The sequence below is a fragment of the Lonchura striata genome, chromosome 4 (assembly GCF_046129695.1).
Source record: "Lonchura striata isolate bLonStr1 chromosome 4, bLonStr1.mat, whole genome shotgun sequence".
In the NCBI taxonomy this organism is placed as follows: Eukaryota; Metazoa; Chordata; class Aves; order Passeriformes; family Estrildidae; genus Lonchura; species Lonchura striata.
Window position 1 is genome coordinate 33,557,215 of NC_134606.1, and position 23,571 is coordinate 33,580,785.

Here is a 23,571-nt window from a genome sequence, read left to right on the forward strand (position 1 = left end):
AGCCATTAGACAGCGATGACCAGAAAAAATAACTGATTTGTTGGAACAGAAAGCCAGTCTCTGCTAGAAAAGCTATGATTCTTTACATATCTCCTTTACATAGATTTTTCTGTAAAATTGTTCTGATACAATGCTTTTTCAGTTCATGGGGAGGGTTTATTTTAGCCAGCTCCTTCTGTATCCCTTACAACCTTCAGAAAGAACTTGCAGAATCCTAGAATTAGTACTTTCCCTACTATTCTACCTACAGGTCACATTTTTTCAGGGTTTAATGCACATAAAAAATAAGAGAATTAATGCAAGAAAGAGAAAACTAATACTATACAAAGTAATAAATTCTATTAACTTTTTGTTTTGTCATGCAATATTGGAATCTTTTGAGACAACTAAAAAAGAGTTGAAATCTTGTATCTGAAACAAGCCAGAAATAGAAAGGGAAAGTCTAATTTATCTATACTTATAAATCTTTCCATAGAAAGGATCACTTTAACATTAAAACTAGGAAGCACAACACAACTCCTTGGGGAATTTTTGTGAAATAATTTAAAACTGCAACAGCAATTATTTATGAACATGTGCCTCACTGCTCCTTGAATCATTTCTGCTGGTGTATACAGTTAACCTTATATTCCCACAATACTTCAACTAATATAGAAAAAAACCTCCACTCCCATGAGAAACAGCACTGCACTAAATTATACCATTTAGTTTTCTCATCTAAATGTACTTTTTAATTGTTCTGGAAAGCATTTCTTCTTATGTCTGTTTGAATATGTTACACTGCAAGACATGCTTCAAAGTATAGTCAAGTGAAATGATTGTTGAAAATCTTTGAATGTGTCAAACAATATTACAAAAGGATGCAATTATTTAATCTTGCATAATAAACATGAACATGGGAGTGCACAAGCACAGAATGTAGATGATTTTTCAAACTTAAATATCAAGAAATGTGTTTTTCTGATTTTAAAGGGAAATACCCTAATTTTAAAAGATTACTAATCTAGAAGAAAATATAATTTTAATAAATACTTGAGGTACAAAACACCTGGAAGAAATTTACGTTGTATTTCTACTAATAACCTTTATAATACTTGCCTTACGATATAATAGATTAAAACATTTCCTTTTTTACAGGTACGGGTATCTGATTTGCAACTTGCTTCCCACTGAATAATACCCATATATCCTATTATGGTTTCCTTCATGTACTAGAACTCTAGGCAGCCTAGATATTTGAAATTATTTTAAATAAACTCGATTCAAATGTCAGTGGCTGTTTTGCTTGTAACTCAACTTTAAGGAAAAGCTAGATACAGAAAGGAGAAATAACTTTTGTAGTTTCTCAGTTTCAAGTAAATTAGAAGTCTATATACATGTAAGAAAAGATAAATTTGTTGTTTTGGGGAATTGTCCTTTGTTCATGTCTTCTACAAAAACCTAAATAATTAAATCAAACATATTTAAATGCTGACATTTCTTTAATCACAAATCTCTGAATTAATACACTAGACTTTATATAAATCTGAATCTAGTGTTTTTGTAGTGCCCAATACAACAAATCTGGAAGCAGGGGGATATACCCAAGAACATTTCATCAGAGGTTCAAGTCATATTTGAAGCCATTTAAGCACAATTTTGCTGGTTGAGCCTTCCTGATCATTTAAGCTGATGCTGTAACTAGTACTGGGCAACACCAGCTAAAAGAATAAAATTAAAATTATGACAATTCACAGTTAAAAGATAACTGCTATCAGGAGTGGCTCCCCTCCAGATTCTACTTTATCTTGATCTGTATAAAGCCACTGCCCTGCCAGACCATAATGTCACCTTGTTTACCATAAGGACCAAAAAAACAGATTGCTCTACACATCGCTTGAAAATCTAGATATGCCCACTTAAAATCGTCAAAAACACATTCACAATATTTTCTTGACAACTTTGAAAAAATGGCTTAATTTTCTGTATTGTAAACATCACCGTCCTCATAAAGAGTTTCAGCTGAGGATATACAAATGATAAATTTTCCTGTTCAGCACACCCATTGACCAGTAAGCTAGATTAAACAAAAATAGCTCCACTGGATGTGTAATGGAACTTGTAGGAGTTCAAATACCAAATACCCACATATTACTTTTCACTTTATCTAAAAATGACACATTTAATTCTACAGTATGTGGGGTGTGTTTGTTTGGATTTTTTTTCCAGTAAGTATTTAAATCTTTTAAACTGGATGAAAAATTTCAAGTTAACAATTCATTAATAATGGTTTAAAATCAGACAACTGTCAAAATGAGACCTTTTCTCAATATTTGCAAAAGAAAATCCAGCTGTTTTTTTAATCTGTTTCCTTCCCTGTAAACTGTAGCAGCACAGGATAAGACCACTGTGTGACAGGGACCTCATATTTTGGTGGGCTTCATATTTAGCTTAGCTTGTTATACAATGAACCTAGGATATATTTTTGGTTTTTAATTATATCAGTGGGATTTGGTTAAACTTTGACATCACAACTGATCACCATCCTCAGACAAGAAAGAAATCCTTTGTAAAGAAATCTTGCCAGATAATGTTTTGATAAGCAGGGAAACTGTTAACCGCATCAGTTATCAGCTTTTCACATAAAACCTCCATAGAATTCCATTCTTGGGGTGAAAATCCTAGCTTCAGCAATATCTTTGTCTGCTGAGACCTTTTCCCCTCTACTTGACAATTAGCTTTTCACCCCCTAAAGCTGCTTTATGTTCTTGCTAACTCCTGTTCTTTTGCATTGGGAAAAAGAAAACACAACTTGATGTTCAGTGAAAACTCATGTTTCTCTACATCTGTTTCAGAAGATCGTATTCCATATTCTACTTGTCTAATAATTGTCTTAAGACAAAATTCTTGGCTCTAAAACCAAAGTGAAAAGAAACAAAAAAGCATTTGGAGATTATGTGCATTAAAGAAAACCCAAGATCTAATGTGGCCTCCGAAGAACTTTTCAGGTAAATTATAAACCATTATTAAACTAAGGACTGCTGCAGTGGGTCCCCAAACACCGTATTAACTGTTAGAGAAGGTAGATTGTCAGAGTCCAGGACATCCCTCTGGCTGCCCTGGCTTTCTTGAGACTCTGGCAGGGGTCTCGGAGACCCTGGCAAGAAGTCAAAAAACATCTGTGGCTTCAATTTTAGCCTGTGGAAAGCTGCCAACTCTGGATGAGGAATTACAAGTCACAAGGGTTTTAGAAGTGTGATATTTGAACTAACACAGGGTGGCAAAACAGAATTTTGGGATCTTTAGAATGGGGTTCAAGATGGAGGAATCTGGGCATGTCCTAGCCTTCTTCTTGCCTTCCATGTCTTGCTGTGATAGTGACACTTTTCTATTGGTTTAAGGTAGGGACACACTGTCCAACATAAATGTTAGGTATTGGTAACAAATTGTAAACATAGTATATGTAACTTTTGATATAAAAGGTAAACACCACCCAAGAGGACACACAGATTGTCATGGCCTCCTTGCTAGCCAGAGCTTGGAAGGTCAGAAAGAAGATATTATAGATAAGAAGAAATAACCTTGAAAGCACAACTGAAAGCATTCCAAGACTCATTTAACTGTGTTTCGGCTAGGGAAGCAAAGACTTTTTTGGATCTCTCTCTTGAGGTCACCCTGACCTACAGGAACCCCAAGAGAGAAAAGAAATTGATTGTAGATTGCCTGGTCCAAACCACCATCAATATAAAAACATACTAGTAATTAAGGAATATTCAAGAAATAGTTTTTAGTTTGCTAAAAACTAAGTTAATAAGAAAATATACTTCTTAAATTAGCTCAGCTAAAACTGTAATGCTTTTGGAAAATATGAGGCGTACTTGGTTTGCAATTTACATTCACGTGTAGATATTCACATTAACTTTCATTGATATCTGCATGCACATGTTGTTGATAAGCAGCATCTTATGAAAAACTCCATGACTTGTGGACAAAATCCACTATTGCTCACCAGCTCACTAATGCAAGGTCATTCTAATTACCTCCTCCAAACTTTATACTCCCCTCTGTGGCACTAGTAACCATGAGGATGCTTTGAAATGCTGATGCAGCATTATACTGATTTATTGTGAAATATGCTATATTTAATGTAAATCATTGGAACAGCATATTGGATATTTTCTGAGGTTACCTTTAAAATGACATACTATGAAGAAGGAAGTCCACCACACCTGAAGGCTTCATAAACATTTCTGTTACTAACACTGGAGAAAGTTACAAATAGTTCTTTTAAAAATCTAGCTATTGGGCCAGCTTTCTCAAAGCAATCTATCAACAGAAGTAGTTAATGACTACTTGTTCTTCCTAGTGAAGTTAAGGACCTTGGTGCAGCCTAAAGTGCAGGCAAAGGCTTCATACATGTCTCCATCCATTTGACACATACAAAAAGGTAAAATGCACACCACCAGATTAAGGTCACAAAAATATTCCTGAGTCTGAAAAAGGTTGAGAAAATGTAGACTGTTTTACACACTGGGATGCTTTAGGGAAAGCATTGTCAGATGATCTGAAGTGATCAAAATCTCATAATCTAACTCAACATTGTGGCTAATAGCCGAGTTTTAGAAATGACAACTAACACACTGTAGCATGATTCCCAAAATTATCACTCTATAACAAAGGGCTTCCAGAAAGGAAGAAGCATTTTATATGCATTTTTACTACAGCAATCTAAAATAATATTTTTTAATTTTTTTTTTTTTTCTTGTGGTAATAGTCATGTGCAGTGAATCAAAGGTCTGCCTTGCCCAGCAAATTATCTTCTCCCCCTCCCTGCAATTTGGCCTAGAGTAGATGCCTGGCAAGTAGATATCAGAAAATATATATCATTCTTGCCTCAGTGCTTTCCCAACAGTCATTTTCATTTAGAGCCTTTTCTGATTTGGAAATGTTTTCTGGGTTTGAATTTTGTGTTAATTACCTCACAGCTCTTAAGGCAAAGTTTCTTTTATGCTAATCAGCACATGGTAACAGAAGCAGAAACTGATATTAATTTCAAATTTTATAGCTAATATTATGAATGTAATACCTCTGTGGCCCATTCAGTTTTGCAGCCAGCAGTGACTTTGTTTGTACAACATGCAGCCCTTTCCAAAACAATGTCTTTTGAAAGTTTCCAATGATTTATATGTTCCAGTCTTCCTTTCTGTGGCAAGGGGAAGCTATTTTATGCAAAACCAGAATGAGTTGATTTGTAAGAGAACATTGCTTTTATGTATAAAACTATGAGTAAAAATACTCAAAATATGACTAATATTACTTACATACCTTTTTTAGTGACCAGTGCTTTTTTCTCCTGCTATATCTCTACTGCAACTCTAAGTCACAAATCAAGATTACTTTCACTGCTATATATAAAAGATCTTTAGTAACTTTATTTCATCTTAATTGAAGAAAAAAAGTTTAATTATTATATTTCATTTCAGTCTATTTGCCACAGATTTCCCCATGACAGAACATCAGATTTTCCTTAATTATGAAAAGGTTCCCTTGTTAGTAGAGTGACTGACTGTTCAGCTTTAGCCAAGACTTAGACACAGAGACCCTCAGAGGCACATTTAAACTTAAAGCCTGAGACATCATCTCTTAAGTGACCAGAAGGGCAGCTGTAATAACCAAATCTTATTTGCTTACTTATACAGTAAATTGTGCTCTTATATAGGGCATATGTCCCTAACCACATGGCTGGAAGCTAGCCCAAGTAATTTGCAGGAAGCAGCTGCATCACTAGTTAAATGTGTATCATAGAACACCAAAAGATACAGAAGTGTTTACATGGTGAACTACTGTGAATGGAGACTAGACCCCCTTTCAGTCAAATGAAAAGTGAAAGAGGCTTACAGAAGAACAAGCTGCAAGGACATTTCTTCTTCCACTCTCTACCTACTTGAAAGCAGTTCCATTTTAAAGCAAAGAAGAAAAAAATGGTTGACAAATCTGATTGAGTCTTCAGGCCATAGATGGTCACTATGCAATCTAGAAGTACCTATATCTGAAATATTTTAAGTTAGCAAATATACAAGAATTTATATTGTGAATTATCTGTAAAAATACTCTCATTATACAGCAAGATATTATCTCATTTTCTGCAGTGATCATATGCCTTATCTATCTACCTCTACATGGATAGGTATACACAAGTATGTTTTATACATGCCAGATACAGTCATCACTGTTTTATTTACTTTTCTAGAGTTAGCTGAACAAAGTACAAGAGAATTGGCTAAAAATTTTATTCCCATAAGAAAATAAACTCAGTTCTCTTAAGACTGCTAACACTTCGCTCTCTATCCCATTAAAGTTGCAGCAAATGAGCAGCTTTTTGAAGGAAACTATGCCAGCAGCTAAAATAATCAAGGTCTACATGAAAGTGATAAAACAGAGGAGAATAAGACGGAAAGATATTACTACAATTCTGATATTTAGACCAACTGATCTTCTAAGAGTATCTTTTATGCTTGTATTTTCTTTGATCTAACAACAAGCTTTATGCTTGTTCTTCCAGCTTAATGTGCTCTGTGCTAGATGAAGAGCTTTTACTTATGACTCATTTGTGGAAGCAACCCTTAAAAACACGTTTCCCAGACAGCCATCATCATTTTGGTTACATGCCAACAATGCTTCTTTTGCAAAAAAGGACTAAACTCACCCAACCCACAAGCATCACACTTATCTCAAAGGTCATCTGGTTGAATAGCGTGACAGACTCTTTTTCAGTTACTGCTTTACAAAACTCCCATCTATGTCAATTAGAATATACCCATTACTTTATATCTCAAAGTAAAATAAAAAAAGTGGTTTCAAAAATTACTTTATTTACTATAATTGAGAAGTTTTAATTGAAATATAGGGCTTTTGAACTGTACAAGCACAATACATGGGTTACTCTGGAACACAGGAAAAAAACACTCTTGAAACATCTAATGGATTATTCAGTTTCCTAATATTTCAGAGAAGGAAAGAAGCATATGATTGTCAATGTCATGACTATTATGTTAATTCTTCAACCTTGAAATAATCTTTGTAATTTCTTATTGATAAACAAATCAGTACTTTTAAAACACAAAAACAATCACATGAAAATTATTTCCCCATCCTCTGATTGAGGATGAGCAACCAAAGAAACCAAACCTTAAGGAACAGAACTGAGAAGTGGACATACAAAAAAAAAAAAAAAAAAAAAGCCAGAAATAACAGCTATTAGAATTATCAGAATGGACAAAACTTCAAAACACAGAAGATGCAAGATGAAAAAAAACAATATTACAATATTACTAACCTATTGATATATTATATCCTTTTAAATAACATACCTATCCCAATTCAGAATGCTAATATTCCCAATTCCAGGGAATATAGGTATTTTTCTTATTAATTTTTTTTCTTTTTAGGTGTTTTACTGATAAAACTTCCAAGAAGGCACCTAAACCCACTGATTTTTAGAGACATAGATTACATTGTCTTCTGCTTTCCCTTCATATTTTAATATAAGGCTACTATTTCAATCAAAACCAGCTATTTAGTTTTGTGCAACGTATTGAATGTGCACTATCCTATCTAGTAATAAGCCTTCTCCAGTGAAACAATGAGTATGCATAAGAACAGTCATCTATAGCGATGCTCAGATAACGGGCTCCCTGCTGTTCCTCATCTCCTTCAAGCCATAGGCTATTTCTACAAAGGCAAGAAATACAGCTGGACACAGAGAACATAAAGTTACCCTTAATCAGTGGAGCAATTCTGAAAAGGGCTTTTTAAACAACATGTGTTAGAATAGCTGAGCTTTCAGGATAAAGTACACATGGGCCTCTAGGTGTAATCAGAATTGGTAAAGAAGTAGATGGAATAGCTTCACTATTTTTTCACCATTTATTATTTGCACTATGTTTTGGACATTGGAATATATTCCTGAATAGCCACCAAAAATAATGCATAATGGGATCTTTTTAAAAATTAATTCTTCACTGGTAGCAAACATTTCCATATTACATTTAGGATAGCAGTGGAATCCTCTCATTTTATCCATCTGACAGAACTTCAAGTGATTAAGCAGAAAATAGATCTTTCTTTGCAGGATCAAATACTGTCTCTTAAGCAACTACTGTGAAGGTTTAAAATTCATTTGGCCCTCTGCTGGAAAAAAAATATAATCTCTACTTCTAGCTGACACTACCTTCTTTGACATTTCTTCACTGCTTAGTTGAGAATCAAATGATGTGTGTTGGCTCAATGATATCACAGCACATGGGGACAAATAGATTGACCAGTCAAAAAGAAAAGCAGATATCAAGGAAACATAAAACCAAAACAACAAAAGTTTGCCACAAAGCTTTAAAATGAAAACCTAATTCTTCCTACTAATTTGTCTAGAAATCAAATCCCAATATTTTCTTCAGCAGACACAAAACTATTCCTCCAGCCCCAGTCTCATCTCAATTAAAAAAAACCTCAAAAACAAAAACACCAAAGCTGAGCACGCTCAACATATTTTAAAAAATAGCACCATGTGATGCAGAACAAGCATTTTTCTCCACAGAGAAGACTGTCACCAGAAAGAATTTTATGTAATTTTGTGACGATGAGAAGAGATGCAGTTTGAATTTATGTAAATATTTATACAGAATCCTTCAAAAGTACTCAGCTGCCTTCAAGTGTAACAGACCAGTAGCAGTAAATAAAAAGCTCTAAAAAACAAGCCCTATAAAAAGAAATTGACCAAGAAAAAGTAATAAAGCACTTCCTAAAATATTGCATCCTACCCAGGCCAAAATCTTCATATTGCAAATTAAGCTAATTCTCCCTTCAAGGTCACTAACTCTCCCCCTTTACTTAAAAGAATAGTAAAAAAAATGATTCAACATTTGTGTCAACTTATATACACCAAAACCACAGGAGGTATGTTGATTAAGATTACTCAGCCTATCTCTTTCTTAAAAGATTTAATCTGATCTCAGTTCATTGTACCACAGTTTGAAGAGGTGGAAGATTGTGTAATTGTTTTTAATAACTCACAGGTAGAGATGAATTTAGGAAAAGAGGTAGGAACTTAATACTACATTCAAAAACAAATAACCAAAACTAGTCTTAGCACACTTTGTAAGGACACTGATTGTTACCGACCCCTCAAAACACTACAGGGATTTCTCTTCTGATCTTGATCAGACATTGCCACAAGCGATGATGTCCTGAGGTCATAAAAGCCCTCTAGGCAGCAGCACATTCTGCTTCTGAGTGCAAGAGTGCCTGTCTCTCCCTCCAACAATCCTTATTCAGTATCTAATGAAAACTGAAGGCAAACTGGAAGCTAATAAAAGATATAACCTTCCTAAATCAATCCCTTGGTAATAAACACAGCAAGTGATATAAATTTACTTTTATATTCAAACTTACAGTAGGTGTGTGTTCAAAATTCATTTACAAAGGACATAAAGCCTTAATGTGGACAGCAATTTCCAATTGCATTGTTTTGCATGGAGACTGTTAAAAGCTGTTAAGGAGAGCAGTGTCTTTATGAAAGACAATTAAGTCCTTTTTTTAAATTATTGTTGATGGCATGCAGCCACTTATTTTTAACCTTGGCTGCAAAACCCCAAAACAATAACCTAAAAATAGCCTATCGTGAACTACTTCTGTACCTTTGTTTAGTCTTTCAGAACACTGACTTGTTCTCCATTTAAACATCAATTTTCTGCTTTTCTTAGCCCCTGTTATCCATTAAAATATAATAAAACTCTTTAAAGGTATAGTAATTATTCCAACTTAATTTTCTAATAATTTTAATAAGTTCAAAAAATTGTTTTATAAACACAGTTATGCCCATTCAATGAAAACACTGGGAACTATAGCCAAATGAAACAGAAGCCTTTACTGTGATTGGGTTTTCCCTCTTGTGAAAGATAACTAAATGTTCTGAGCAAGAGCCATCTGATCCACTGAGAAAACCTACTTGCATATTTCAGCACTGACAATATTGTGGGTGGTCATAATAGCTTCCTGGAACACATTTAAAGTAAACATAGAACACTTAAAAAGAAAATTTCTTCATTAAAAAGAAATTATAACACCTAAGTACTTACTGTTACTTCTTGGCAGTAGGATCTATGATCTCAACGAAAGCATGAAGTTACAGTTTGAAGTTATTGCCTGTTAAGAAGTCAAAACAACATAAATATATTAATTTAATATAGAATAAACTTTGACTTGCAAGAGCCAATTAGAATCTTTTCTTATACAATAAATAAGAAATTTACCCACAATAAGGTAGGTCTATGTCTCTCCCCTCCCCACATGAACTAAGAATCACAAATTTAGGACAAGTGGAATTTATGTCTTTATAGAGACACTGTCATAGAATGAGCTAACAAATTTTACCTTGAGACCACAGAAAAAAATTCAGAACATGTACAAACAAAAATCTAAAGGAAAAATAAGCTCTAATATGTTCTAATACTCCAGCAGCAGACACAAATTACTGCAATATGGATGCTTTCACTTATACCTGGAAAAATAAATAGGACCAGATACTAAAGACACGTATTAGATATAATAGCACCGACTTTTTAATACATTGAAAGTGAGATAATGGTATCTCCAGGTTATCACTTATTCCACTGGATTTATCAAATGTATCAGATCTGAGAAAAATTTAGATTTGATCACATTGCCAATGCTCATTCTCGTATATCAGCTACAGCATGTGATTAAATATCACAGCATTTGTTTCCTACACTGATATATTCTAATTTTGACATAAGAGGTTTACATTAGAATAAATGGAAAGCAAAATTTAAAAGCATTTTTCTTATGATTTGTTCAATCTTACCGGTAATCCTACTTGTATTTTCACTTCCATATATAGAAATATCAATTTCTAGCAAATTAAATTTAACATCAATTCTATTACATATTGACAATGTCAGGTCTTTAGGATTCATGAAAATAGTTAAGTCCACAGATGCTTTCTAAATTAGAAGTTATCTCCCAATTCTCTATGTGATGCCTCACATGCCACAGTAGAATGAATAAAGCATGTCCATGTGCCCTTAGCTATTGAGATCTTACAACTGTAGAAGCAATATGAAGGTAAAAAGTTGTCTCTCCAGATTATAATGCTACTTCAAAGTAAACATGTATTTTCACTCATAAAAACAGCTTCATTTCAACTAGTGTTCCATTTTCCTCCTTCTACACAGGCAAATCCTATGATTCTTTAAGTAGAATTTTGTTTTGTTTTATATCCTGCCAACATTTTGCATATTTCTATAACATAAAAGCTGAGATTTAATACTAATGATGAAACTCAGAGACCCTGCAACAGAAATCTTGTCTACAGGCTTATCAAGAAATTATTTAAGGTAGAATTTCAGGTGCCATTTCATGTGGCATCCAGATCAAAATGTAGAAAAAGTAAATTATACCAGGAGGCCTTCAGTGAAAAGACAGCAAGCAAGTTTAGAGCAGCAGAACTTTGGGCAAGTGTTGGCAAAATTGCATGATAAGATTAAATAAAAGTCATAAATTGCTCAGCAATTAAGCATTGAAATAAAACCCTTCTACTTTCTTATGTTTTTCGCTAAAAGAAAACTAGAAACAAATTATGAAGTGAAAGCACATTTTGTTCATTTTAAATGCTAATATTATGCAAAAGTAGTCTTCTTAAACATAGGAGACATGATATCTTATTTTTTGTACAGGTTGAAAAACATAATATGTAACAAGTCACATCATCCATGGCTTTTTCCAATATTACTCAGTAGCATTCATTCACATCATAAAACTTGGACAATTTAAGGATTTTATTGCTTCCAGATTTGAAGGTCATTAAAATAGGGGATATTCTAGAACATGTTGATATGCCAGAATGCAAAATAAGCAGTTTCTGTCTCAAAGCTTAGTGTCTCTCTTTGTTTTCTTTTAATATTCTCACTTAACAGAGGTAACTACTGTTGTGAGTCAAGAACCAGATTTAATTCAATGTGGGAGTTAAGGATAGCCTTAGTTCTCCATGATATTAGCAATACCTGCAACAGACATATTTGGTTTCTTTCATTTCCTACTTCCATTGTTCAAAATATTAATTAAAATAATAAATAAAAGATATCATCCTTGTGACTGTCTCCATGTGGAATAATGTCAGAGATCAGACAGCTACAGAAGCTAAACTAGGTAGCAACACAGACCTTTTAGCCCTAGTACAGTGAAAGCCAAGGCAGAAAGAAACTCAAGGCAAGAACAGAAGTGAAGACATCATGGCTGGTTACTCTGACCCTCTAATGCTGACCACTTTGATAAAGAAAGATGCAATAAGGACTTTACTAGCAAAAGAGATAACAAAGCACATTACTGGCATAAGAAGAACAATCAGAAGATTGTGTTTCTAAAGAGGACTGAAACCAAAGGGTCAATTTTTTTTTTATGAATGTAGTGACCTATAAATACTAGTAAACTGTGTAATAAACTGGCTTTGCTTTGCTAGCATAAGTGAAGTCCCTGTCAAACAATCATTGTAAATGGTGCCCCATGTGAGGAACAAAGACTCGCATATCTGGCTGCGCAGCAAGGAGCCCCATGGAAATGAAATGCTGCTGAAAGGAAGCAGGAAACCGGCCGGCATCAATCCCTTCTAGTTTTTGGAGGTGAGCCATGGGGAAACAAGACAAAAATATGTCCTCAGAAGAGGACATATGTCCTCATGTCTTTAAACTTATGTCTAAACTTCTAGAGAAGCACAGGAAAATGGTTGCTTCTCATTCTCTTAAGCTGATTTTGCACTGGGTACAATTGCACATTAAAAGGTTTAACGACAGCACAGCTTTCACTGTAGTGACAAGAAAGAATCATCTCTTGCTGCCCCTCCCAGCAACAGGCAAAGGACTCTGCAAAAAAATGTAACTTCTCCCTTCTGTCTATGAACAACAAGAGAAGGTTGCAGTGAGAAGGACCCAGCAAAGCAGATTCTTATGGACTTCAGGCTGTAGGCAGAAAGAAGAGCTAAAACTTCGCTACAACAAGAAGGGGCCCTTTTTGCAAACCACAATCTGACAAGTGAAATACCAACACAACTGAGAAAATTAGGCCAGTAGTGTTCACTAGACAAAAAATAACAGAACCATGAGTACTGGAAAGGTGTTACCGTAGTGTTGATGTAATTTAAAAATATTACAGTAATTTCTTCACATTAAAGCAATTTTTTATTATGGGCTAAAATTCCTATATTTTTTTCCTAAATGAAAGAAACCTCGAGATTAAAAGCTCCTGCAAGTTGCTGCAACTAGAATACTAGATAATGAGGCATGATTCCAAAACATGGATCCTAAGAACAAATTGATCTTCAGTCTAGCATGCAGTACTGCAGGCAGTGGTGGAGCTCCCCATATCCACAGTCAGCCCCAAGGCCAGTGTTAGGACCGTGAGCTTGGGCTCCCCCCTCAACTTAGAGTTCTCCTATCTCCTCCCAAGTCCAAGCAGGAGCCTGTCCCAAGCCCCTGTGTGGTGCACCCCCCTCCATGTTGCTGCTATTTCACTCACAAAATTTCATCAATTTCATCCAAAATAACAGAAAATAATGTTTCATTGAGTAAGAAAAGCAAACCAAACTACGGAAGATTACAGGATGAACTGTAAGAATTTACTCTCATTTTTAAAATCCATGTCCTAAAAAATAAATGCTTTTCACAATTAATGACAACAGAACCTGTGCAACAGAGACTGTGTGACTATTGGAGATCTATCTGCATTGAAGAAACAAAAAATCAGATATCAGCAATTAATTATTAGCATATCCCATCAAGGAATGAGCTACATTTTATTCTTTTTGAACAGTTGTATCACAAATTGCTCACATGCCACATAATGTAGAATGCCAAGTACAATGCAAGAAGACCTGCAATGTGCTGGTTCAGATGCAACAAGTAGCTATTTATTGGCAAGGTAAATGGAAAGGATGCATTCCTCTAACAGACAGGTACCTACATTTGTAAGAGACTGAAGCAATGTGTATTCTAATTAAATGGCCAGACTACTTCCAGGATAGAAACCAACATAAATTAAGAAGTTAAAGAGAAAAGACTGAACATACCTATGAGATTTGGGCAGACTGAAGAGGAAAAATGATTGACACTCCTCACTGTCCCTTGATCACAAGGGAAGAGTGACCTCCTGCAGTTGAGAGGGGACTTTCAAAACAACCTCGTCCTGACTATACCAAAACCATTTATTGATTTTTACATTTTATTAACCTTTTAACTAACTTGCCCATTTGGAATCTAATTTAAAAACATTCTCATTTTATCTTAGTTTAACAGGGTTGGAATTAAACTAATCCCACAACAACCACATGAACAGCAAAACTTTTCTCATCCAGGGAAGATGTACATCATCTTCAGATTACAGCAAGAAAGCACATTGAGAAACATTCTACCTGCCAAGTACACCTTCCATTTTAGCATATATGTAGTAATGTTGCAGCATATGTCACAGCTGAGACAGCCAAAATACACAGAGTATCACCATACAATTTCAGAAGGCTTTAAGCATTCACCCATACAGAGCAACACCACACCTCATCTGAAGGCTTCTGCCCATACAGCATAACACCACATCACTTCAGAAGGCTGCAAGTATCTGCCCTTCTTGTTCTTCAGCCCAGCCTTTTATACCCTCATGTCCCTGCACTGCCCCTGTGTGCCCTCTGCTCCCCTTGGTGGTTGCTCAGTGCCCCTGGGCACTCCCTGGCTCATTGCTGCCAGTGCTGCTCCCCTGCTGCTCACAGCTGCACCCACTGGGGATGAGGCTCGGACACAGCCACACTCCCAATCACCACAAACTGTGTGGCTACATAGCAGTGCTACAAAACCCCTGGGTTTGAGCTCCCAGTGCTAGGTAGAGCCAGCTCAAGAGAAACTAGAGCAGGCAGAAGTGACTGGTAATTTAAAAGGGCTGACAGGGCTCAAGGTACCAAAGTGCACACAGCATTCTGCTTTGACAAGCTTGAAACATACTGTAAAAGACAAGAATTACCACAGAATAATTAGTTCCTTTCTTCATGCCTGCTGCTGGCGGGAGCTTGCTAGCCCAGCACCTTTTGACCAGCTACCTATTTAACATGTGAGAATAACTTGCTATAAAAACTTACACACAAAATCATGCAGAATAAGCATAAGTACATTCATATAAATTCATAGTTGTTAATCAATGGTATATGAACTCACATTTAATCTGAAGAGATATTTAATCCTATTGGGAGATCCCTTTCCATAACAATTGTACAAGCACACTTAAGAACAAAAGCAGAAAAAAAACTGCTTTAAGGAATATTTTAAGGATGAACTATATCTAAAAAGCAGTAATGAAAGCAGATAAGAGTCATGGAAAGAGTTCTATAGAAATCAGTTTTTATATAGTGAATCATAAAGAGTTGAAAGTTTTTTATTATTCATAGGCAATTTATCACATTTATATCAGCAACAGTACATTCCTATGTGATCGGACACTGAAAGGAAAACTTCACTCTATTTCTGACTCAATACAAGCCTTGTGCTTCAATCATATTTTACATCTACTCATTTAATAGTAGTCCCTCAGTCACAATTCATTCACAAAAGCTCAAAGACAGGGACAGCAAGAACCTGAAATAACTGGGTAAACACATTTTTATTTTGGAAAATATACACACTGGTAAGTGGGGACCAAAACTGAGCAAACAAAACCAAGTAAACTGGACAAAAAACCACAAATTTTTGAAGCAAACCATTATCTAGAAAAAGGCTTGGAACAGCAAGCACATCCCTCGCACAACACAGCAAACTGCAGAGAAGTGCAGTCCTGTAGGTTATTGACTTGGCTCATATCTTAGCACAAAAATCTCAGTACAGAACTGTACCTGACCTAAAAAATCCTGCACTTCAGGGACAAAGCTTATATTATTGCATGCCCATCACATCACTAAGGCAGATGTATTATCATTATGCACTATCATCCTATCATGCTGCAGTGCACAGAACCACCAAGATGCAGGAACTGAAACAGCAGTGGCACGCATACCCACACTACCTTCCACTGAGTGCTGTCAATATTATTACCCTGTGTTGGGGTGTTCTTTTTTTGAGGTATTCTCTTTGGGGTATTTTCATTTTTTAGAGAGAGGACAGGTTGTCTTTGGTTGATTTTTTTTAGAATGTGGTACAAATACAGTTCAGCCCTAAAGTAAGGAGTCATTAAAGTGCCTGTAGTGAGTGGGTTGACACTGGCTGGATGCCAGGTACCCACCAAAGCTCTTCTATCACTTCCTTTCTCAGCTGGATAAGAGAAAAAATAAAATTAAAGTCTCATGGGATGAGATAAAGTCGTGTATTGTCTCTCACACTGCTTCCTACTCAGGGGTGAGACTTCTCACATTCCTCCCCCACTCCATTTTGGGATTTCTCCCATGGGAGAAATCCTCCATGAACTACTCTAACATGAATTCTCCCCACAGGCTGCAGTTCTTCAGGAACTGCTCCAGTATAGGCCCCTTCCATTGGGTGCAGTCCTTCAGGAAGAAGGGTCCAACATAAGTCCCCAGCATGACACAAGGCCTGCCAGCAGCCTGCTCCAGTGAGGGTTCCTTTCGTAGGTGCAAATGTTTGCCAAGAGCCTGCTCCAGCATGGGTTTTCATGAGTAACAGACTCCTTCAGGCATCCCCCTATTCTGGACCCCACCCCTCCCAGGGGTTCCACTGCAGGCTACAAGAGGATCTCTGCTCCACCCTTGAACCTCCATGGGCTACAGGGACACGGCTGTCTCAAAGTCTTGACAGGTTGCAGGGGAATCGCTGCTGTGGTACCTGGAGCACCTCCCATCCTTTCTTCTGCACAGCTGTTTCTTGCTTATATTCTCACTCCTCTCTCAGCAGATCCACCTTGGGGCTGATTACAGTCAATGAGCTGTATCTCCTTGGCTCCATGAGATACAGGGGAAGCTTCTGGTAGCTTCTCACCCCTGTAGCCCTCTCTCTTGCCCCACTTGTTTAAAAAAAAGACAAAAGCAGCCCACTACTACTTTAAAAGAAAGTTTTAAAGTATTGGTTATTGATGATTAAATAATACTTCTGAAAACCAGAATATTTCCATTGTATAGGTCAGAGATCTCTAGTATGTCATTTAAAATACAGTTATAAGAAGCAGTGGTATGGTTAGCAATAATTAGTGGAAAATAGGAGTCAGAAAAAGAAAGTTCATATTTTAAAAGCATCAGAAAAGAACACAAAGAAATTTCTATTTCACTTCTCTTCTGACATTTACAGAAGTGTTCCTATGCCTTTGGAAAGTTGATTTTTTCTTTTTAAAGGCAAGATTTCTTACAGGAACACTAATTGGTGTGACCCAGCTTTCTGTGCCTATTCTTTTTAATAACTTCCAAAGTCATAGACATAGCTATGAATTCATATTTAATTTCATCACTTAAGATGCCTTTAAAAAATCCAGTTTACAGTTGGCTTTCTAATTTACACTGTCTCAGTTTTTTTCCCCACACTTCAGTCTTTCTCCTACCACGCAAGTATTTGTCGGCCAAGTGGCTTTTACCAGACTAAGACATTCACTTATTCTGAAGTTTCCATGTGAATACCCGCAGTTAGAAGTTCTGCCCACTAAAACAATCACTTCCTCTTAAAAATACTAGCTTTTTGCAAGCTTTCAAATAGATTTCTTTGCTTAGGCTTGACTATGTAATAAACCAGTCTAACATTTCATACATAAGTTAATTTCAAGTGAGTCACAGGAGAAAGCATGGTTTGGTAATTCATTTCAGCAAGTACAACTGGTTTGCTAGTAATTAGAAGACCTTTAGAAGGGAACTAGCAAATGTCACTCTTTTTCTTCTCACCTTAACAAATTCTCATTGAAAGATACATAATAAGAACAGAATGAGGTAAGACAAGAAGATGAGATATGGGAAAATGGGAGTAGATGGGAAATTACACAGATGCAATTGGAAGTAGAGGCAGAAGCAGAAATGAATGGTAACAAGAGAAAATGCTCAAAGAGAAAGACATCAAAATGTAGAAATAGTAAAAAAAAATATGCTAATGAAAGAATTAAGCAACAAGAGGAAAAATGGACTGGAGTAGATTTCAGCTGGACAGAAGGGTGAATGTTACAAAGCAGAGTTTAATGCAGTGCAAGAGTAAAAGAAAGCATGGTAAGAATAGTAGTTGAACAATCAAGCAACAGCAGCAAGGCTCCTCATGCTTCATCTACTCATAAAATCTCAGAGTTTGCTAATCTGGGAGAGGGAACTGTTCCATAGAGCTGCCCAGCAGGGGAAAGACTCTCCTCACATTACTCATTCACAGCTATGTTCATCATTTTAAGAATACTGCACAGAGTAACCCAGCACAAGTTGCAGAAACATGGACTTTAGCTTCTGTAACTCAGCTGGCAGCCCATCTGCCTGTGCTGCTTCTCATTTACAGTTACCTTGCTATTCCAAAAACATTTGTTGGCTTAGCAGAACAAGCTTGCAAACAGTTACTACACTGTGGCAGAAAGCACAACTTAAGAGCACTTTACCTTTCTCCCCACACTGACTTCCCCTCTTTGCCATGCCCAATATTTCAGTGCAAATCTCCATCACCTGCCTCAGACTGCACAAAGCCAAGTATGCGTTCAGAAAGTTCCTATCCTGAGCCATTTGTACTTAGCATGCCTTACTTGCCAGCATATTTTTTTTTTCAAGATCTTCTGCAGTTTGGAAGAGCAATATCCTCCCCTCTGCCAGGACCATTAGGGGGAGACAGGTTAAAATAAGGGAGGAAGCAAACACTCCCTCTAAAAGTCTCCAGAATTTATATTACTGATCTTAATAAAGCATTTGGATTTATCAGCCAAGCCCACACCTACCTACCTACCTCCAGAATCATTGAGATTCTCTTTGGTCTTCTTCCCCACACCTTGGAAGTACTTTGCTGCACACAGGACATCTTCTGCTAGGCCACAGGGTGTGTAGCCCTGGTGTTTTTAGCTGACTTTACAGGAAGGAGCATGAAGGCTTACTGAGGGTTTGGGTTTTTTAAACCATTGGTCACAAACACCTATTCTTACAGTTCTTCAATGAGCAGATTCTGGTGCATCTGTCTTCCAATTCCTTTTCTAAATGTCTCACTTTTCTTCTCTGCTCCTTGAGAGTCTCCACCATTTTGCAGCTGTCTCCACAGAACATCGATGATCTGTAACTATGTCATCGGCCTGTTTCCCTAAGGAAGGCTACTACTTTGTTCCATTTATTTTCAGAATGTAGTAAACCTCACCTAAAAAAATAAAACAAAACCCCAAGCTCTCCACAGTAGCCCAGGCCTCTGGCTCCTCTTCCTAAGAGAATAAACCCCAAAAATGACCTGCTGGCCTCAGGGCTCTCTGAGCTGTGCTGGGCCCCGCCCTTCCCAGGTGTGCTCAATCAGCCCTGATTAGCTCCCACCCTCTCTCACTCCTGTGCCTTGCATTTGCTCCAAACTCACCAGCTTGCCCCTTAATGCCCCACACCTGTTTGATCTCTCCTCTCTTGGCTCTGCTCAAGTGAAACCCTTCTGAGGTTTCTTGCACCAAAAAAAACCAAACAAACAAACAGAAAAAAACAACAACAACAACAAAAAAAACCAACCCCAGAAAAGCAAAAAAAAACCCCACCCCACAAATAAATAAAAATGAATCTTTATACTACATTTGCTTTGCAAGGGCTTAATATTGAAAAGATGTTGTTAGTGGTGTAATAAACGTTTTAGTAATGTGAGCCTGTTCTCTATAGCAGAGCAGTTCTCCTAATCTTTTGGGAGAGGTACTCTTACGAAAATCAGCTGCAGAGTGCAACCAGCAGCAGCTGCAGAGATTGCTTCTGCAGTTACCAGGATATTATGAGACAGTGATTTTTTCTCTGATGTTGCAGTAAATCTAAATTTTGAACAGTGATCTGGAATAACCTTTTTGTCCAAACTTCCATTTTTTTCTCCTTTTTTTTCCTCTCACGTATTTTAGTTACTTTCTAAATTCTATTTTCTTCATGTTTTTTCCTAGTAGGCTTTTTTTCCTATGTGTATTACTGAATATCAAATTATTTATAAACTAAAAAAGAAAACAATAGAAGTTTATTTATTAGATCCTTACTCCTGTTCATTATTCTTTTACTATTAGCAACCCTTTTTTCATCTGAGTATTTACACTGTCAAGTTATTTTATGTTATATAGCAGACAAGTGTGTAATAGCAGCAGAACTATAATAATAAAGTTATGTGCTATTGCTTTTCTGCAGTTATTTAACACAATTATTACCAAAGTAATAATATTAATGTCTATCTCCAGATGCTTTGCTGAGAAAATTGAGCCAATAATAAGAAGCATGGCTTACAATTAAACAAAGTGAAAATTTATTGTTGGGAAAGAATTGCAATAATGAGAGGGAAACTTGCAGCATTGCTCATCATATAATTTCCTTTGCTTTGGAGGTAGGAAGGCTGTGGTTCACATGTTACTGGAGCTACCAATATGGGAATTAGGAGAACCTTGATGCATAGACAACACTAAGGAAGTGCATTCAGGTATATGGAAAGCTCCTTTTGATGATGCTTATGATGTAGGCTTTGTCTTATTTTAGATTAGTCATACACTTAGCTCCCTCCACGAATACATCTTTGTTCATCTACATATACTTTACGCTTGTAAGATAAAGAAACAGACTGACTTCTATTTGTATTTTCCCAAAATAAAATTCTGGTTTGCAAACTAATCAAGCCTTTTAAATTTTAAGTATCTTTCTATACCATTAGGAAAACAAAGTTAAAAAAAATAAAGCTGAAGCTTTGCTTCCCTGTCAATGTCACTTACGTGACTGTGTTTAACTTTCCTTTTCCTGAAGTATTCAGAGAAATTGGATTCATACCTTCTCCTCTTTTAGAGGTCTGAAATAACATGAAAAATCTTTTTTACAAATTTCTTGAGTTCAGAATTTTTTCAGGATTCTTGATGAAAAGAACTATAATTGCAAATATCAGTATAATAAAGAAAATCAGTGTAGTTTTACATTTTGTAAAGTAGTTGCCTTGTCTTACTGATCAAACAATTCTGAGTATTCATGGGAAGCTTTTTTTCCTTTTGTACATAACAGTGATATCAAGGAAAAACATTTTAAAAATATATGCTGAAAATATTCACGATGAACATGGAAATATGTTTGAACAAAAAAAAAAAAGAGGAAAAGATAATTCTCTCTCAATAACATGATGCTTATACATGTACCTGCTACCAGTTCTTCTGATTTTCTGTCATTTTGTGACCACAGCTTTAGCATGCTGCATCAAAACATTACAAGAGAGAAGTTTAAATTGGTTATCACATAATCTTCTTTTATTCTTTTGATCATGTCCAGATCTGCTTACTTGACAACATTATGCATCCTCTAGGAAATTAATCTTATCTCACTTGCTAACATTACATTACCATCACAAAATTCAATAAAGATTGCTCTCCCAGTCATATTTAATGGGGAAAAAAAAAAAACAACAAAACAAACCAATAAATCCCTCTGTATGTTTTCTAAATCAGTTTGTATAAACGTTTCTTAATATCAGTTCCAGTGAGTATTCCTTTATGTTACATAAGATGCAATACTGCCTTTTGCATACTCTGCCCATCAGCAGAGGTTTTATATTTTTAACATTTATGGTTTTTTCAGATCTACAGTCTTTTCTATTTTTTCTACTTCCTACATGCACTACTCCAAACAGACTTATTTCAAAATCTCCGTGGTTATAAAAATTGCCTGAATTTACCTCTGAAAATTAAACACTGCTGGTAAAATAGTTCAACAATGTTTCCATGTTACTGATGATTATTTTTTAATGCTTGAGATAAGATTAGTGACTGCAACTATAGTAACACAAGTTCCTACATTTATCATGAAAATCTCCTGTTACAGTGAATGTTGATGAAATTAATAGAGTTTTACAGGCTGAATTAACACTATCACTAAGCTGTTAATATGCATGCAGAATTGTGGTAGTCTCAATATTTTCTGAGATTCAACAGAGTTTTTATAATGGCTAAGTTTTCCACCGTAGCTATTAATACCCACTATGCAATCATATTCTGATTGGGCATGAAATATTAGTGGAGGGTTTTGCTTACATAGAAGTGTGGAGAATCAGTTCTAGGGACTTTGTTGTTATTGTATGGAAATACTCTCTATTTGCATTCTTATCCACTTCCCCTCCATATAATAGTAATAATAATTCCATAAAAGTAATAATTTTGCTTTAAAAAACCCAGTAGATAGTTTGTGTATTAGAGAGAAACTGAAAAGAAAGAAAATGGAAAAAATACTTGGGTAAGCAAGTGAACAATTCATGAAGTGACTATTGTAATGAGAAAGCTTCAAGACATATGCACAGTTTTAGTAAATAAAAATATGTCAAAGATGTTAGCTCTAACACCTGAACTTTAGAAAAGTATTTTGCAATTTTTGTCCATTTAACATGATTTGAAATTATATTGTATGCTTTAGAGGTGCTTTGGAGGTAATTAGTGAACTAAGTAATGCAAAGGTAATTTTCCTAAATGCTGTATTTGCATTTATCCAAAGAGAAAACAATTCTTTTTAAATTCTGCAAATTAAACTGCCTTTGACAAAGGCTTTTCTGCAAATGTCTTTTTTTCAAACTCAAAAGAATTTTTATCATAAACTAAGAATTTCTAAGAATTTCTTTCGCTCTCTCAGTGTTTTTCTCCTCATATTTTTCATTCTCTAATTTCTTCAAAAATACTAGCAAATCTTGGAAGAAAAGTATGAATTATTATTGCCACTGTCCTATACTAGGGAAAATATTTATTATGTTTTAGAGGTATTATTTTATAAAAAGAAATATGTATAAAATATAGTCTCTATATTTTGTTGTATGTTCTCTGGAGTAATTCTGGCTGAGTTTCATTGTATGAATTCCTCCTCTAAACCAGATGGCACTATTTTACTTCACACTCATAACCTTTTGAATTCAGCAGCTTTATTCATGACACTCTTATTTGGCATACTTAGATAATATGAAAAGCTAGATCAAATGCATTCTACTCCTTTATTTTTAAATGACTTAATTATTAACTTGAAAGCAACTTTTATGTTCAAAGACTGAAAGTTTTTAAGGGGCCTTTCTAGTGAACATCAGATTCTTAAAAACAGAGGTCATGTCTGGAGAGTAATTCAATTTAGGTATCTAATCCTGGACTCAGTCACAAGATGTCAACCAACTGCTTCCACATCAGTAGGTTAGGAGGTACTTGCCCCATCAGTTTTGTCAAAGAACAGAAAGGATTCTGGTAAGCTAAAAAAATTGTTTGGCTGCACATCATATACACTGAATGCTCAGAAGCACAGATTTTTATCAAGATGCAGCAGCAGTGGATTAATTCAGCAAAAGGCAGTTTACACCGCCTCACTGTATCCTTTCTGAAATATACTGATTAGTGGCTTCACTGTCCTTCAGTGTAACACTAAAACAAAGTGTGTGCACCCCTTGT

General features: G+C 35.7%; 1 protein-coding gene across 5 annotated transcripts in view; it reads right to left on the reverse strand.

Annotated features, from left to right (window-relative positions):
• The window catches only part of TENM3 (teneurin transmembrane protein 3), a 1,282,397-nt gene that overhangs the window by 955,799 nt on the left and 303,027 nt on the right, over nt 1–23,571 (reverse strand). For all 5 annotated transcript variants that reach the window (XM_021548380.2, XM_021549050.2, XM_021548299.2 and 2 more), the window contains exon 4: nt 10,113–10,179. The gene's annotated coding sequence lies outside the window, so the exon portion shown is untranslated. The remainder of the gene's footprint in view (nt 1–10,112; nt 10,180–23,571) is intronic.